The sequence below is a fragment of the Vicia villosa genome, linkage group LG3, assembly GCF_029867415.1.
Source record: "Vicia villosa cultivar HV-30 ecotype Madison, WI linkage group LG3, Vvil1.0, whole genome shotgun sequence".
Taxonomy (NCBI): Eukaryota; Viridiplantae; Streptophyta; class Magnoliopsida; order Fabales; family Fabaceae; genus Vicia; species Vicia villosa.
Window position 1 is genome coordinate 89,075,572 of NC_081182.1, and position 17,778 is coordinate 89,093,349.

A 17,778-nucleotide genomic window follows, 5' to 3' on the forward strand; every position below is an offset into this window, starting at 1 on the left:
GTTCATGATACAAGGGCATGTTGCTTATGATAGCACGAATATCAGAAAGTCCCCCGATAGATAAAGCTGCAGAGACGTCTCGTACGCCCGACTCAGTCAATCAAAAGCTTGTATATACAAGGGGCATGACATATCTCATTCATCAGGGGCAATCAAGTCAAGATTCCGAGAATCTCTCAAAGATGCAAAAAACAATCAGGGGCATGTATCCAAGTAAATCTTAGTCTATTTCCAATCAACATGGGGCATTGTCCTGGGCCAATGATTACGAGGGGCATGACGCCCATAGTGCACATCTCATAAAGTCCTCGCGAGGCGAATCTTTCCGAAGTCCCTACTAACTGGGGGCAAATCTATGCAAGTCCAGTTTGACAGCTTGATCAATACTCAGTAGGGTGTCCTAAATCGAATGGTAGTTACTACAATACTGGGGGCAATTTTCAAGGCATCCATGCCTTCCCACAGCTCCGATTTCACAAGATCATATCCCCACCGAGTAATCATTAAGAAGATATCTTCGAACATACTCGTCCCGACAAAGACATGGATCCCCACTAGAGTTTACATCTTCAACACCACCGGTTCTCCGACACTTTGCTCTTCTCCAACATGGCTTACTAATATCTTTATCTCCTGTCAGGGTACATCAAGTTACTGGTTATCCCCAAGCAAGAATCATAAATTCCCAGCTGAGCATCTTCAAAACAAGATCAGACATCAAAACCACAAAGGCATAGAGATTTATTTTCTCAATAAAGACAACATAAATCATATTCACATATCATATGGCATAAACATATTCATACATTGCATACATTACCTCATAATGAATTCATCCATAACATACAAAGTTTCTCTTTTATTCTGAGGGACTCATTACATAATACATGCATCATGACATTGCATAACTACACCTATTACAGGATACAGGCACAGACAAATGAACGAAATCTCCAACTTTCCAAGATCTAATTCAGTTACTACGAACGGTACTGACACGGTCAACGCTCAAAGATCTAATTCATTTACCACGAACGGTAATGACACGATCATTTTCAAAGATCTAATTCGGTTACTACGAACGGTACTGACACGATCAACTCTCAGAGATCTAATTCTATCATCACGAATGGTGTAGACACGATCACTGACCTTTCCAGTCTAATTCAGCTACTACGAACGGTACTGACACGACAAAAGATCTAATTCAGTTACTACGAACGGTACTGACACGGTCAATGTGCAGAGATCTAATTCTATCATCACGAACGGTGTAGACACGATCAATGACCAACTAAGTCTAATTCAGCTACTACGAACGGTACTGACACGACAAAAGATCTAATTCGGTTACTACGAACGGTACTGACACGGTCAACTCTCAGAGATCTAATTCTATAATCACGAACGGTGTAGACACGATCACTGACCTTCCCAGTCTAATTCAGTTATTACGAACAGTGCTGACACGACAAGAGAATCTAATTCTATCATCACGAACGATGTAGACACGATTATCTCTCCAAGATCTAATTCGGTTACTACGAACGGTGCTGACACGATCGACCTTTAAAGAATCTAATTCTATCATCACGAACGGTGTAGACACGATCATCTTTCCAAGATCTAATTCAGGTATACGATCTACTTTCAAGGATATACTTCCATCATCACGAACGGTGTGGATGCAATCAACTATTCCCTAATGTCTAATTCAGTTACCACGAACGGTGCTTACACGATCAACTCTCAAAGATCTAATTCATTTACTACGAACAGTAATGACCCGATCGACGCTCAGACAACTACTTCTCAAACACTTCAAAATAATCTAATGCATGACCTATTGGATGGCATCTTCAAGCCCATCCCCATCATACACCTGGATGGCATCTTCAAGCCCATCTCCGTTAAAAGTCCCTGCCTCTGCAAGGGCAAATTTCTGGGTATTCTAGTGTTCAATCCTCTTCCATCTTCAGATTCCGACTGGCACACAAACCACTCTACATCCTCAGATTTAAGAAGATTGAACAGGGGCAGCTGTTGTACCCCAAAATTTGCCCTCATATAATTATAAATGTCATTTTATTTCGACTAAGTGACATGGCACATTTGGTAAGAATTTGAGGGTAAATGGTACAAGAGCGAGAGGTCCCGGGTTCGAATCCGACTCCTAACATTTTTCCCTTTTTTATTTTCTAACTTTATTTTATTAGTATTTTATTCAAAAAATCACAAAAATAATATGTTTTTTCAATATTTAAATGTTATTTTCGTATTTATTTATTTATTATTTTAAAAAAAAAAGTTTTTTTTTACTTTATTCACTTTATATTAAAAAAATATCCAAAAAAATCATAAGATAAAAAGATATTCAAAAAGATTTGTTCAATATTCCAAAAATTGCATTTTTAATTATTTTTATTATTTATTTCGTGTTTTAATTAATAGGTTTTTAAAAGGAAATATTTTTTATTTATGTCACAATTTTATGTATTCTATAACTAAAAATCCAAAAAAAGAAAAGTTTTAATATAGATATTTCTAGCATATTGGTTGTCTTAACTCTTACGGAACAAGAAATAATTTTCAATCAATTTCAATATTTTTTCAATCAATTTCAATCAAAGTTGTTATTCTATTTATTTTTGCCTTTTTTAACTTTAGGTCTAAAATCCGTACATTATAAAGACTAACGATTAACACTTAAGAGCTGAAACAGAGGCGGTACAAATATCACTTCTAAATCCCAACCACTGATCTCACAATTTCCCGACCACTTTCACGTACAAAACCATTTTCCCAGCAAACAAAAACCTGATCTTTTTCAATACACCATGAAACAGACTTTTACAACACAAACCTGTGTCACCTAAACCAATCACCCTGAAACATAACCTTCATCGAAATCTCTCACCATGAACACCAACCATGCTAACACCATCTTCAATCAAAACCGTTCATCATTCGAGAGTGGTCACCAAAATCTTTCTCAAATACACTTAATCTCATTTTTGTTTATGATTAACCATGGTAGATATTTGTTTTGTTTCTTTTTGTTTCACAGATCAAAGAAAAGAAGTAGAAGAAGAAATTGGTCAAAACCTCGCTTCCTCAACAACCTCCGCCGCCGATTCAAATCGTACAACCAGAGTAGATCGAGAATCCAATCGGACCTGCCGCCGCTGAGAGACGTAGATCCACCATCACCGCAGAAACGGATCTTTGCCGCAAGCAAACCGTACCAAAGCTCCACCGCGAGAAACTCTCTGCTCCGATCTCCGCTAGCCGCACACCGCCTGCAAACAGCCGCAAATCGCGAGCTATCAGCAACCACGGGACGACCACCACGGCTCCTCCCATCCGAACCTAAAATTTGGAAAAGAGTCTCTAAAAGAAGAGAAGTAACTGAGAGTTCTTGGTTGTTGTTTTGGTCCATTTACTCTTTCACGTGATGTATATGTGTGGATGATGTTGTGTTTTATTTTTATCCCTATGCCACTTGTTACTATACTAATGGTTCATGTGAATACCTTGAAAAAGTCAAAAGAGAAGCATACTGTCAAATGATGCATGCAGCATTTTACTCCATTCATTCTCACTAACCATTTTTTTTTCCTTCTTTTTGTTAGTTTAAGTTTCTTATATTTTATTTTAATGTTTAGCATTAGGTTTAATTAGAGGTTTGGGCCCAAAAGGCCAATTTAGAATTGAATTCTCTTGTTCACATAATATTGCTCACTTGTGGAATTTAAACAAATTAAAATTGTTTTGTTTCAAAAATAATTAATATACGTGCGCATTCTATTTAACCGATACGTTTCCGTTGAAGAAAAGTCACCACGTTCTTAATATTTATTTTGCTCCTAACTTTACTGAACTTTGCTTTTGTAACATTTATTTTATTTTATTTTTTTTCATTTTCATTACTTAGTTTAATTTTATTTAAGTAAATTAATTTATTTATTTTAGATTTGTCATTTAAGTCAAAATAAAACTACCAAAATATATCACTTAATTTTAATTTTCTTTTAAAATTTTAATACCGTTTTTAGTTAATCTTGACTAATATTTGTTAATATTTCTTTATCATTTTTTTCCTATATCCGTACTAATTTTTGGTTGGTTTTTGCGAGGTATCATGATCTTGAGGCACTTGAACTATTTCATGGACATTCATAAGATTGTTCATTTTTATACACATTATAATCGTGTTCATTGTTTGGGTTTGTAATAATATTTTTTATCCCCCCATTCGGCAAATTGTAACCCCCTCCCCGAAGCCATGTAATAGCGTAGGAACCTTTATTCTTCCGCAATTTATTTTTCGCATAATATTAAACTGTTTAGATGTATGTTTAGGATTGTATGATTAAAATTAAATCGCTAGCTAACTAATAATTCAAGATAAACAAATATGTGAATCCAACACACTTGCACTCACTCACCCTTAGGGTACGCCCCTCTTGGTTGCCTTTAGAAATAAGGTCGTGTCCCTCGAATGTAGAGGTACTCATTAGCAAAGGTCCCTCGATATAAAATCGTCACTAAGTCCCTCGATGACCCTCGATTGTTGCCTGCGAAAAAGTGACGATCGTCCCTTCGAACTTGCTAAAGGTACCTCTATTTGTTGCCTTCAAACGACCTCGATGACCCTACGATGACCCACACGCCCAATAAAACAAGGACTACCTACTTCTATATAGTATGGATAGTCCTGGGAACTTTAAAAATTACAGAAAAAGATCAATCAATTAGGGTAGTGCTCTTAAACTGCCTAGCTCAATAAAAACATCTTTTCAATATTCTTTCAAAAAAACTAAGGCTACGCATTTACGCTAAAGTCCTTATACTCCTTTTCAACTCAAAACAAACAAACATGAGCTAAGCAAGTTAAGAGCCCGTAGATAACTACGGATGAAAAGGGTGCTTACACCTTCCCTTTTCATAACTTACCCCCCGAGCCCGTTTCTTTTAAAAAAAGGGGTCTTTTTCTGTACTTTTTACCCTTCCTAACATTGGACAAAATAAAAGTCGGTGGCGACTCATGCTCACCGCAACATTGTTGCTTGATAAAATAAAAGTCAGTTCACCGAGTTACACCGACGAACCAAATTAGAAGCACCCGCAAAGTAAAGTCGCCATGAACAGCGATGGACGGCAGGTGCATCTAGCTCTCCGGCAAACTCACACCCTAACTGAGGCATGCCGTCTCGTTCGCTCGTCTCATGCAAATTATTCTTTATTAAATCTAAAGCCTGGACGTCTAATTCAACTATTCCTGTCCCGCTCACTCAAATCTTACTCGGCAAACGCGTGAAAGAAATAACGATCTCCTATGACTACTCGGCAAACTCATGAAGCTTGCTCGACACACTCATCAATCCTGCCCGCCGCACTCGAAGCTAAAACATAAAACTTAAATAAAAGCAAGGAGGAGACGAGGAACTTACTTGAAGTAGCGGAGGAAAGATGTGCGAGACGAAGAGGAGAGCTGTGAGCGAGTCTTGTAAGTTTGCAAAATGTTAAGTGACGAATGAATGGTCTTCTCGCTCTTTATATAGGGAAAGGAGGCCAAAGGGTATCATGATAGCCTAGGCAGCCTAGGAGACGCCATCATTGATTACACCCCCAAGGCAGCTCCATCCACGAAAAGATGCCCCGTCACGAAACAACTTTGGAAACCCAAACGGCGCAGTCTGCATTTATGCCTAAAAACGGCGCTGCAATGATGACAGTCTCCACAACTGCCACCTATCAGCCACACTCTGACAAGAAGCAACCAAGCATATCAAGAGGAAACCAAGGGACAACCATCTCCTCGACTGGTCTTCGAGGACACCATCCGACCACCCTTGGCTCTTATACCCAGCAGCAACCTCTTCCCCCGCAGACTTAGTCGTACGACGAGATCCCAGTTGACGACCAACATCCGTACTCTTGCTCGGCCAGCCTCTTGGCTAAAGTCATCACTCTCACAAGACTAATGACTTGGGGGGCTCCTGTTCTGGCCTGGGTCGAGCAGGCCCAGCTCCTCTCACTAGCCGAGCAGGCCCAATTTATTGGGCCCATTTACTGGATAACCGTCAAGGAGTTATCCACGCGCGAAGACTACGCGTCACGCAGCGGGGGATTCGGTCAACCACCTCCGAACCCTACTCTATGATCATCCAGAACGTGGGTCACCTGCTGACTCAGCCCTAGCACAAGGACATTCTGGCAGTTTCCTAGCACGTGGGCCTCCAATCAGATTTGGCCCAATTAGGGAACCTTGGCCCAGCGCTGGGGGCTATAAATACCCTCTCTCACCAGAGGGTCAGGTATTCTATTCTATTCACTCTCAACCCTCATTCTCTGATAGCTACTAACTTAAGCATCGGAGAACCTTGCAGGTACCCCCCCCCCCATCTTGCTCTCCAAGCCAGATTCTGCTGCCCTGACGATTCTTCTGATCAGGTACGATCAGTTTCTTCTAACTTTGACTGTCCTCCTTGTTGTGGTGGTGGTTGAGTGTAAGGTTGGAAGGCTTGTTGTTGATACCCTTGATTTTGTGGCCTTTGTTGGTACCCTTGATTGTTATTCCTTGGTGGATAACCTTGTTGGTATGGATGATTTTGATATTGGTTCTGCCTTTGTCCTTGGTTGTTATTCATGTAATTCACTTCTTCTTCCAGAACTGGTGGACAGAATCCTGTTTGATGATCTCCCTTGCACAATTCGCACTTAGCAACTTGATAAGAATTAGATACCCCGTTCAGCTCCTTGATTTGTTGTGGTAATTTAGACATTTGTTGTGTCAAAAGTTCCACTTGTGATGTTAGTAGCTTATTTTGGGCCAGCAGGGCATCACTGTTGTTCAATTCTAATACTCCGGGTTTCTTATCTTTGACAGCTCGATCATGGTTACCCTGACGATCATTCAGAGCCATTCGCTCAATTATTTGAGTAGCTTCAGCAGATGTCTTGGACATAAGTGAGCCACCAGCTGTGGCATCCAAGAGTGTTTTGTTGGTAAGGGTGAGACCATTGCGGAACATGTGGATTTGGTCAACCTCGGCGAAACCGTGTCCTTTGCACTTTCTCAACATAGCTTTATACCTTTCCCATGCTTCATTCAATGATTCACTACTACCTTGAGAGAATACCGCTATTGCTATTTTTGCTTCAAAAAATCGGTTTTGAGAATAAAACCTCTCCAAGAATTTTTCCTCTAAGGTATTCCAATCGGTCATCACTGTTTCAGGTTGATCCAAGTACCAATCTTTTGCCTTAGATAACAAAGAGTGTGGGAACAACCTCTTGAATAATGCTTCCTCATCAGCTTGAGCGACACCCGTGGTACCCGCTAACTCATAGAATCGAGTAAGATGCGTGTACGGATCTTCGTGGTCCAATCCGGCGAAAGGACTCGCACATATCAATTGGATGATACCGGTTTTCAATTCTGAAGTCCGCCTGTTGGCGGCCGTTCTCACGAACTGTGGATTGAGTCTTGGACTATTTGCACATGGACCAGGAGCAGCCATGTTGACAACAGTTGGTTGTATAATAACTTCCTGTTCTTCTTCCGCAAATAGTTCGTGAAAGAAAAGTCCTTCTTGCGACTCGTCAATTGTTTCAAGTTGTTGTGACGATGTCGCGGTTGCGTTGTCTCTTGCTTTTGCTATGTTTGCTCTTATTCGTGTTTTGCTATTTAACCTCCTAGCAGTCCTTTCGATCTCGGGATCAAAAAGAAGTTGATCACTGGGAACTTTGCTGCGCATACACGAACTTCTGCAAAAACTAGCAAACAAGTGAAACAACCAAATCGAGAAAATAAAAATTAAAACTCAAAATAAGAACTATTGCAATGCGTGTAATATTGACACAAATCCCCGGCAACGGCGCCAATTTGTTGAAAGTATTTATGGGTAAATATTTTCGGTAATATATCGTATCCATAGGGATTGGTTAATATCACTGTCGTTCTATAGTTAGTTATTTTGAGTGAGAAAAAGTAATTGGATTTGTTTTATGATTATAATACTATCAAATTTAAACAGTAATTTAAATGTAAATAATGAACGTTTGTTAACGAATAAGGAAATATGTTGAGCTTTAGGGTTCATCAATCTATTCCTATACAATTTATCAATTAATTCACAATTGAACAATCATTTGAATTACTATCTTCACTTATCCTCAAATATGATTCCATGTCTGCAAATCAAATTAGATAAACTTTTACCGGTATGAGATTCAATCTCTCCAAATATCAATATCGATAATAGTAATTAAGGAACGATAATTATGAAAACTCAATCACAATTCCATCTCTGCAAATTGAGATTGAATCAATATAGTAACCTAGGGCAAAAGTTAAAATCCTTTCTTTCGACCAAAGACTCAACAATGGTGTAAAGTAAAAACAAGGTTTCTTATTGATAATAAATTCAAACAATTGTTCATAGGAAATAATCAATGGTATTGTATATTCATAGGTTAACTACTACCTTAAACTCAACAAGAGGAATTTAGATCTCCATAGACATGAAGAACACACAAGAATTAATAGAGGGATTCATCTTCATCAATGGAATGTCTTCGATTGGTAAAGATTTGGCCTTCAATTGTTGTTCTTGGCTGCAAACTCAGAATGCTCTCCTAATTTCGCTCACAAAAGACCTCCCTTCACCTTGAAGCTAGGGCTTCTATTTATAAGTTTTGGGCTTTTAACGCCGAGGCCGCGGCGCGGCAACGGATGTGCGCGGCGCGATCAAAAACAGAGACTTTAGCGCGGCGCTGGCTAGAACTCCCGCGGCGTGCCCTTGTCAAACTTCATCTTTTTTTCTTTGCCTTTGAGTCTTCCAGCTTTCTTTCCTCCTCATGTTTTCCTAAAGCTCCATTTCAGCTCTAAACCTGCATCAATAATACCCACAAGTGATTCGATTTGCGTTACACATGAACTAAATCTTTTCAGTTCAATTCTCACTAAAAACCTATGGATCTATCACAATTTGCATTAGTTTAGAGAAGAATTTCCTTATATTAACACATGAATTTACCATTAATTCATTCCTAACACCTGCATTCTATTGACTTTTCAGCATTCATTTTATGTTTTCGTGTATATTGACACTCTTTTCGTTACAAGCTTCAAATTCACAAAAGAGTCAGTCAACCCTTATTTCGTTTAAAACAAACATGAATTCACAACCTTCTGTCGGTCACGAGTCACAATAGTAGGTTAAAATTGTAGTGAATACCCAGAGTTGTCAAGTTATTCCATTTAGGTTTTGTCTCCGTCGGTCACGAGTTACCTGTTGGCAACTAAACGATCGTGTGGAAAGTCGTTGTACTCGTTCCCTTGGCCTTAGAAAACCGTTTCTTAGGTGAGTATCTTCGACAGAACCAGTACAATATCAAAACCTTAGCACATGGCTTAAAATCAACTGGTCAATCTTGCGAGTAACCCTTAGTTTTAGGAATTTGGGAGGTCCAGCGGTTGTTTACCAATTTCCACAGTAAACACTCGCCAAATTTGGTTGTAATGTGGACCGTGAGTGTGTTTTCTGTAATAGCTTGGAGACTTTAGATCATCTGTTCTTCGATTACAGGTATACTAAAGGTGTGTGGGAGGATGTTCTTAGGTGGTTGCAGGTCTTGCATGTTCCGGAACGAGGAGATTGTGTGGTTGGTTAAGATTTGCAAGAGCAGAAATTGGCGTGGTCAAATTGTGAAGATGGCCATTGCAGAGACGATATACGAGATGTAGTGGGATAGAAATATGGATGTTCATAGTATAGTTAATAGTAACAGGAATACTGCAAAGAGAATTATAGATAATATTGTCAACAGGTTGTGGGGTACCCTAAGTTTAGAGGAAAGGTAGCTCAAATGTTGATGCCCTAGGTTGTTGTTAGTTGGGCTTTCCTTGTGTTCCACTGGATCCTTTAGATCGCGGCTTGTTCTTGATTTGTTTTTGGTTTTAACATAATCATTATTTCCAAAAAAAAATATGTCTTTCTTTGAAAAATAATAAACTATTTTGGTAAAACAATTTAGTTTTTCTTATTTACATTTTTATTACATTTTGAAATCAAAAGCGTACGCACCACACAAGTACATTATAATAATGAATATTTTATAAATTAAATCAATTACATCAACTTAAACACAAATAATAATATAATGAACACACCAGTACCCGTACAAACACACGTGTATTCATATCAAAATTCGTGTAAACTGATGGGTAACAAACCAGTACCGCACCAATACTCGTACAAACACACGTGTATATACTTTTCTTATTTACATTTTTATTACATCTTGAAAACAAAAGTGTGCGTACCACACCAGTACCCGTGCCAACGCACAGGTAACACATCAGTACCGTCTGAATACACGGGTAACCATACCAGAATTCGTGCGAACCCACAAGTTATTTTATTTTTTTTACAATTAAAGAAAATAAAAGTAAATATATTTAAAAAAACTTATGAATCCAAATAGGGGAAATGTGTTATTGTTTAATTATTTATGTTACAAATAGCTTTGTTTTGGCATTGTTTTAATTTAAGATACCATATTATTAAACAATGTTATTTTTATAAACGAGACTAAGTTTACTATTGATTCATATATTTTTTATAAATAGTGTCAAAACAAAGATAATATTTATTATTTTATAGACGGAAAAAATATATTGGTGATTCAAATCCTAATCTTTTATTTTTAAAACACGAGTATTGATATGGTACGCACATATGATACTGATATTAAACTATTGATTTAAATATAGATCAATATGGTACCCACATATGTTTTTTAATTATTTATGTATCTAATATTTTTAAATATTAACAGAAACATTAAGTTACTGATAAATTTTTGGAATATTAACGGAAACAAATTTGAAATATTAACGGGAACAAAGAGTTACTGATAAAAATAATGAATATTAACAGGAACATGAAGTTACTGATCAAAATATTGAAAATTAACGGGAACAAATTTGGAATATCAACGGGAATATGAAGTTACTGATCAAAATTATGAATATTAACGGGAACACAACGTTACTGGTCAAAATAATGAATATTAACGGGAACATGAAGTTATTGATCAAAATATTGAAAATTAACAGGAACAAATTTGAAATATTAACGTGAATACGAAGTTATATTGAGCAAAACAATGAATATTAGGGGAAACATGAAGTTACTGATCAAAATATTGAATATTAACATAAACATGAGGTTACAAAACAAAATATTGAATATTAACGAGAACATGAATTACTGATCAAAATATCGAAATATTAAATATTAGCTGGGAAATGAAGTTTACTGATCAAAATATTGAATATTAACGGGAACATGAAGTTACAGATCAAAATATTAAATATTAACAGGAACCTAAAATTATTGATCAAAATATTAAATATTAACAGCAGCAACACACACGCGCATATATATATATATATATATATATATATATATATATATATATATATATATATATATATATATATATATAGGGGACGTATCAAATGAGAACTTTGGTTATTATAAGAACTGAGAACTTTTAATAATAACCATACGTTTTAAATTCAATGGCTCAGATTTCACTCAAATTTTAAGATACAATAATTAATAGATAGATTCTGACTTAAATACATATCACATAAATGCATATCTGACCATTGAATTTAAATCGTATGGTTGTTATTAAAAGTTCCCAGTTCTCATAATAACCAAAGTTCTCATTTGATACATCCCCATATATATATATATATATATATATATATATATATATATATATATATATATATATATATATATATATATATATATATATATATATATTCTTAACAATTTCATTTTAAATTTTATTATGTATATTTATTGAATGAAATTTATAATAATAATAATAATAATAATAATTACATAGATTTTTTTCCATAAAAATATACAATATTGAACAAAATAAACGTGTCAGAACGAGTATCCGTGGGAACGCACGGGTGTCACACTAATTTATTAAGATAATCAAAATCGGATCATACATCAAATTAAATTGATACGGGTTTAAGGTTTTAAAGTTAGATCAGAGTTAGACCCTTGGTTGAAACAATTATAAATAAACAAATAAATTTTATTTATATATAAGAATACTAATACACAAAAAAAACTATATTTTCAAAATGATATAAAATAATTTGGTAATAATTTCATAATAATTAGCAGTTAATTGTTTATTTAATTTTTATAGCCTCCTATTTTTTAAAATATTGTATTTAATTTTTGACAATATTTAAAAATTAATAATAAACTTGTGGAGTTATTTTGGATAGTGTTTCTTGTGTAAAAAGGTTGGAGAACCTCTCCCTTATATATTCTTCCTTTGCTTACAAAAAAAAAATTAAAAAAATAAACTAAATAGGCAGAAGTATCTAAAATATCTAGATTTTGTTTTTGTGTTCAAAAAATGAAAATTAGTCTATAATAAGATAATTAATTTTAATTTTACATAAGAAAATCCGTAAATTGTAAAAACAAAAAATAATTTGATCAACATTAGGTAAGTCCAAGACTTAAATAATAATAATAATAATAATAATAATAATAATAATAATAATAGTAATAATAAATTAATAATCTACTATATATGTATTATATATTGTTATATAAATTACACTTTAATTCATCAAATTGGTTTTTCTACCCTAGTGTACATACAAGTAATTGGAGATGGAAGAAGAAAATTAAATCAAATAATATTTTGATTCAAAATGAAATCCTTTATCATATTTTTATAAATCAAAAGTCAACTCTGATATGACCTTCTAAACCTTTGGTTTTTTGATTTTTTATTGCTTTTCGATAGATTTTTTTTTTAAATCCTTGTTATTAAGTATGTCAATTTTCAGATCCAAAGAGACCTGTCCGAGTTTTAGTTCTAGGTCTGATAGATAAAATTGACCAATCTGATCCAATTTTGATTATCATTAATTTTTTGATTATTTGTATAATTTTACAAATTTATTTTAGGAAAGAGAAATAATAGATATTTATAAAAGAGTATTTATTATATATTAATGAATAAGTTATACTATAATTACAAATATATATTGAAAAAAAATCAATTGATTGAGGAAGGTATTATAAAAAGGGAGAAGGAAATTAAGAGGGTTTTATCATTAGGGTTTTATAGTAGAAGGAATTAAAGGGTTTTACCATCAGGGTTTTATAATAGAAGGAATTAAAAGGTTATATAATTAGGGTTTATGATTAGGTACTACATCAGTGTTGAGATATAGGAAGAGGAAGAATCAAAAGCGAAGCCAGGTACTCTTTTCCTCTACTCTTGATTTCAACTTTCCCTTCATAGAAGAACACAACTCGACTTTTCTTGGAATTTGATTCTTCTTTCTTCTCAGAGACAATGAAGAGACGAAGGCATAATCATAATTACTGTCTTCCAAACCGTGAAAACAAAGACAGGCTGAGTGACCTTCCAAACTGCCTCTTACTTCACATACTCTCCTTTTTGAATGCCGAACTAGTTGTTCGGACATGCATTCTCTCCAAGAGATGGAACAACCTTTGGAAGTTTCTTCCCATCCTTAGATTAGGTTCAGTCTAGAAATCCGACCAATTCATGTCTAAAATCTTGTCTCATCGGGATTCCTCAACGACTCTACACACTCTTCATTTTCACCGATACGTATTTAGGAAGCAATGCCAAGCCAAACAGATTATAAAATATGCAGTTTCACACAATGTTCGGGATTTAGATATATATCTCAAATGTAGTTTTCAGCCATTTCCCCGTAGCTTATTTACATGCCGCACTTTAACTTCTCTTAAACTTTATATTTTCCTCCCTCCACCTCCAAGGTTTAGTAGGAGAGTGTTTTTCCCTAAATTTCTGAATTTGCCGGCATTAACCAGCTTGTCTCTAAGGTCATTCACCTTTCTCGTCGGGCATGATGGACGTGTTGAGCCTTTTTCTACTTTAAACAAGTTGAATAGTTTGATCATTAACAAATGTGAAGTTTTGGGTGAGAAAAACCTTTGCATATCAAGTGCTACACTTGTCAATTTAACTATAATGACGAGTAATAGGGAACCTACGGCCTTTTTCGGATTTAACCTATCTGCACCAAATCTTTCTACCTTTAATTTTACTGGTCTTCCCTTTCAGAAACTCTGTCAGAGCAATGGCAATCTCTCCATGGTCAAGCATTTAAGTATTAATGTCAAAAATTGCTTCTATTTGACGAAATAATTAATCTATCAATAAAAAGCTCTGCTAGGGTTCCCTCATCATGAGTGGCAAGGGGAGGGGGCGGCCGAAGAAGGCCTCACTTCCTCCGGCGAAACATGGAACATCATCATCTCTGTCTGAAACTGAGAAAGGAAGCAACATTTCAGGGGGCAAAGCGCAGAGCATTCAAGGCATGAAGGGTTCTAAGGAGGCGACACCGAGTCCAGTTCAGGTTGACCAACCCAAAGTCAATATCCCAGGAGAAAACCCAGGGAGTCCAAAGAAATTGTGGGTTGACGTGATAAGCGGTAATAGGAATCCGTCGAATGGTTTGCAGATGGATTTTGTGGCTCCGTTGGTTGTTAATGGAGAGCTTGAAGTTGTGATTGAAGAGGACGATATTGCTTCAGAGCTTCGGTATTGGGATTCAGCACTCATCATGTATGTAATTGGAGGAGATTTGAGCATGAATACGGTAAAGCAATTTATGATTAGAAACTGGAATTTTGCCAAGCTCCCTGATATGTACTTCAATGATGAGGGTTATTTCATCTTACGTTTCCATTCTTTGGATGACAAGGATCTTGTTCTTACAAAGGGGCCGTATACCATACATAATATGCCCATGTTATTGACTGATTGGAAGCCAAATTTTGACCTCAAGAAAGATATGCTGCGAACGATACCGATCTGGGTTACGCTTCCCCACCTCCCTCTTCACCTTTGGGGGCAGAAAAGCTTAAGCAAGATAGGTAGCGCTTTGGGTACGCCGGTTGTCACGGACGAATGTACAGCTAACAAATTGCGAGTCTCATATGCCCGCATCCTTGTCGAGATGGATATTACTAAAGCACTAGTGTCAGAAATCAACATTAGGGATGCCGAAGGAAACTTACGCAAACAATTGGTTGAATATGAATGGCGGCCGAAATTTTGTGAGAGATGTCAGCGCATTGGACACAACTGCCTGGAGAACACTCAGAAAAAGCCAGTCAAACAGTGGAAACCAAAAAACACACAAGAAGCTACGGTTGAACAGCCTGAAGGACACCAAGCTCAAGACATCACAACTGAGATACCTCAACCAACTGCTAATGATGAAGAGGCTTGGACTACTATTGAAAGACAAAGGAAGGGTAAATCCATAGTTAGAGAAGGGGTGACTCAGATAAGCCAAGATAACTCATTTGACCCACTGACTCTTGTGAATGAGGGGTTGGTGATTAAAGGAGGTTGATGCTGATATCGTGGAATGTCAGGGGGTTGAATAAACCAGGTAAGATTTTAGAGATTAGCTCCCGTCTCACTAATCTTAATCCTGATATTTTAGTGCTCATAGAAACTAGAGTTAAACAGAATAAAGCGACTGCTGTGAGGAATAAGTTGAGGATCCATGATTCTTACTTAGATAACTATGGTAAACATCATAATGGGCGCATTTGGCTAAGTTGGAATGATAGGAAGTATGACATCAAGATGGTGAGCATGACTGATCAGTTCCTCCACTGTGGGATTTATGATATACGGGGAGAATTTATCCAATGGATTACTGCCATCTATGCTCTAAACCAACTTGAAAAGAGGAAGAGTTTATGGAAGGATATTGAAAATATTAGTATTAATCAGCAGGGGCCTTGGTGTTTGATAGGAGATTTCAATAATGTAATCAAACCTCAAGACAGAATAGGAGGTAGACTTGTTACTGATTCTGAGTATTGTGATCTGACTGATATGATGGATAAAACAGGGCTGGCAGCAATGGATAGTGTGGGAGATTACTACACATGGTCCAATAAGCAATCTGATGGCGTGATATACTCTCGAATTGATCATGTTCTTGGCAACTTAGATTGGCTCACTACTAACCAGGATTCTACCCTTACTGTTCAGGAGCCTCATGTGTCGGATCATGCCTTGTTATGCCTTAGTAGACAAGGTCGTGATAGGAAAAGAAGCTTGCACTTTAAGTTCAGAAATAATATTACTCAACTTGAGGGATATCAGCAGACTGTCCTCCAGAGTTGGCAGCAGCACATTTCTGGTAATCCAATGTATGTGGTTTGGCATAAATTGAAGAGATTGGCCCTAGTCCTGAGGAATTTTGGTAAACCTCTCTCTGGCTTGAGAAGGAACCTGAATGAAGCAAGGAACAAACTCATTGATGCGCAGAAATCCTTATCACTGGACAGAATGAACTCTGAGCTTATCCTAAAGGTAAAAGAGAACACTAACTTAGTAATGAAGCTTGCTGAGATGGAACAGATGGATATTACCCAAAGGGCCAAGATAGACTGGATGAGGGCTGGCGATGGAAACAATAGATACTTTTATGCATCTATTAAACAAAGGCAAAAGCAGAATTTCATCAGATGTTTGACTAAAGAGGATGGTAGTGTTGTATATGAGCAAAAAGATATTGAAGAAGAAGTCCTGAGATTCTATACTTCCCTAATGGGCTCAGCTGCAGACAATCTTGTGGAAATAAATTGTGCTGCCATGAGACAGGGCCCCCAAGTGACATTAGAGCAAAGAAATCTCCTCATTAGATCTGTTTCTGAGGAAGAAATCTTAGCAGCCCTAAAAGGTATAAATGATAATAAAACTCCTGGGATTGATGGCTTTGGAGCTAAATTTTTCAAACATACTTGGCAAATTGTTGGTCGGGATATTCATAAAGCTGTTGAAAGCTTCTTTACTCAGGGCAAGCTTCACAAAGGAATTAACACTTCAGTGATATCCCTTATTCCTAAGTCAAATATGGCGCAGGCTGCAAAAGACTTTAGGCCAATCTCTTGCTGCACCACAATATACAAGATTATATCCAAGATTTTAACTGCTAGATTGGGGGCTGTTTTACCTACTCTTGTATCCAGGAACCAGGCTGCTTTTGTGAAGGGACAGCAGTTACGGGACCATGTTCTCTTAGCTTATGAGATTATCAGGGGTTATGAAAGAAAGTACTCTACCCCTAAGTGTATGATGCAGATAGACTTGCAGAAGGCATATGACATGGTAGACTGGCGTGCACTTGAAAGGATCCTAGAGGAGTTTGGTTTTCCTGCAACATTCATTAAATGGATTATGCTAACAGTGACATCAGTGACCTATAGATTCCATATTAATGGGAAGTATACTAGAAGTTTGGAAGCAAAGAGAGGGATCAGACAAGGAGATCCAATCTCCCCCCTTCTTTTTGTGCTAATGATGGAGTATCTCACTCGAGTGCTCTCTCAGCTGGACACTAGCCCCACTTTTCATTACCATCCTAAATGTCAGAAGCTTAAGCTCATCAGCCTCACCTTTGCAGATGACTTGTTGCTGTTCTCAAGAGGAGATAGAGGCTCTGTTGATCTTTTGCTTGCTAAGGTTGATTCCTTCTCCAAATCTACTGGCTTGTGTATGAACCCGAATAAATGTTTCATTTATTTTGGTGGTGTCAATGATAGTGAGAAGAATATGATTCGTGGGCTCACAGGGTTTAGGGATGGGAGCTTACCTTTTAGGTATCTTGGTATCCCCCTAACT

General features: G+C 36.7%; 1 pseudogene; it reads left to right on the forward strand.

Annotated features, from left to right (window-relative positions):
• Nucleotides 1-13,428: 13,428 nt before the first annotated feature.
• LOC131658500 (putative F-box/FBD/LRR-repeat protein At4g13965) lies at nucleotides 13,429-14,274 on the forward strand (annotated as a pseudogene).
• The last annotated feature ends 3,504 nt before the right edge of the window (nucleotides 14,275-17,778 follow it).